Source organism: Amblyomma mixtum, chromosome 7 (assembly GCF_055824585.1).
Source record: "Amblyomma mixtum isolate Tamu chromosome 7, ASM5582458v1, whole genome shotgun sequence".
In the NCBI taxonomy this organism is placed as follows: domain Eukaryota; kingdom Metazoa; phylum Arthropoda; class Arachnida; order Ixodida; family Ixodidae; genus Amblyomma; species Amblyomma mixtum.
Genome location: NC_143018.1, coordinates 70,397,080 through 70,399,038, shown reverse-complemented (window position 1 = coordinate 70,399,038; position 1,959 = coordinate 70,397,080). Strand labels below are relative to the sequence as shown.

At 50.6% G+C, this 1,959-nt stretch overlaps 1 pseudogene; it reads right to left on the bottom strand.

Moving 5' to 3' along the window:
- Positions 1-207: 207 nt before the first annotated feature.
- Positions 208-1,113, bottom strand: LOC149336404 (uncharacterized; annotated as a pseudogene).
- Between the last annotated feature and the right edge of the window lie 846 nt (positions 1,114-1,959).

The following is a 1,959-nucleotide window of genomic DNA, read 5'->3' as shown; positions in this document are numbered from 1 at the left end:
TGTCACAGGTAAAAACTTACACCGCAATTAATAAGATTTTTTGAAATTTCTATGAATAATCAGGATCTACGCCTATACTACGCGGGTAAATATGGCGAAGATTCGAGTTTTCGCAAGAAAATACGCATAACGGCGCCTTCTACTTCCTACGAGGAGCGGATGCGAATTCGATTGCTTTACGGACTGAGAATAAGTGCAAATATTCGATTCAGGAATCAAACGGACCTTTATTGTTATTTCAATGGGACAATGTACAGGAAGCTACAAGAATAATCATAACGAATAGACATTGGCATGCAAACTGCGAAGAGGCCGAACCATACTGAAAAGAATAGTTTGTCCTTATGCAGTAATAACGGACCGATAGATTTGAAAGTTTCGTGCACAGGTTTACAATAAAGGCAGAACAGAATGGTGCGCTTTTGAAATTATATTAATGGCGGCAGGGCGCTGAAACTGCTCAGTGAGCAGCAAAGACGAGTTGACCTCGGGCGTCTCTGTGTTGGAAGGTCTCGGGTGTATAGTCGACACAAACGAAGACTGGCTCTAACATGGGCGCGCAGCGGACGTGGAAGGAGCCCCGGCTGATTGACGCTATTCCTTACCCACAGGTAGGTCCTTCAAGCGGCGGTCACCTCTAGTACAGCCTTTGTCGGGACCATCGGGTTGTGTTCCTCCGTTAGCAACTTCACGAGTACCGGAGGCATCGGAAAGCTTTTTGAAGTCTTCGGCCAGTTGATTCAGGAGTTCCATGAGCCGAGGATGCTCCTTTCCACCGCTCTCACAGACCTTGGCCAGAATGGCCTGCGTAGCGACTCGGAGGCGATTCGGAGAGCAAATGCTGGACAAGGGTGCCTTGGCGGTCGTCGCTGCTCGCTCCGTCTTCGCATCCTTTGCAGCTGCGTATGTGCACCATGAAATCAGAAGGCCGGATGTCCAGCCGTCCGCAACGGAAGCACATCTTCGGGTGGTGGGTACAGTGCTTCAAGTAGTGCTCCTCAAGGTGCCGAAGCTCACTGCTGTGCGTGCAGCCGTAATCGATGTTAGGGCAGTAGACGTGCAGAGTCCCGAGGTCCTTGGCGTTGAAGTTGACGCCACGCATGCGGGGTTTGGTTTCGCCTTCGGGGCAGGTGCTCACCCTTCTTCCCCTGAATTGGGCGTTGGCCTCTTTGGTGGTAGCATCCAGGCAGCTGGCGCATACAGCATTGCCGCACGGGGCAAGATACTGCACCGGCAGCACGTCATGGCACAGGCAACATGCCCGTCCATCGGGCAGCGGATCAACGAAAACGAGTCGGCGGCAGTCGACGAAGGAGTCGTATCCCCGCACGGTGTACCGAGGTCCGAAATGTTGGCCCTGCAACACCTGCGCAGGTGAATGGCATGAGTTTGAGCATCAGCAGTACTTGGAGAAGTGCCGCCATCCGAGAGTGTGAACGCAATTCTTCTAGTCGGTCTCGTTCAGCACAATGATAGCGCAAAAAAAAGAGCTAAACCTTTCGAAGACAACGATGCGTCTTAATACTAAAAGGTGGTGTAAGAGCGTGTAGACAGCAGACTGACAGCATATCCCGGCTGCCACTTGGCTCTTTGGATTCCGTGCAAACAGACTTTTGACCCATTTTCGCCGTTAAAACAAATAAAGCTGAAATAACTTAAACGGCCGCGTAGCGCACAAAACAACAATCAGCTTTCGTTAACGAGATTAAATGCAGAGTACCACATACCAAGTAGCTGAATTTTGCCATCAGATTGCGCCAGTATAGCCAGCGTAATGATACGTCGTCCGTCATGTGGGACACGACATGATGCAGGCTTTAAGACCAGTTCGGTATCCTCTCGCAGGAAATTTTTGTTCCAGTGGTCGACTGTTGCGCTCCGCCACGTGGAACATTAAGGTGGCAGCTTGGGCTTGTTGGTAACACATGTGAACAAAAATAGCGCAGGAAGGAAGGAACA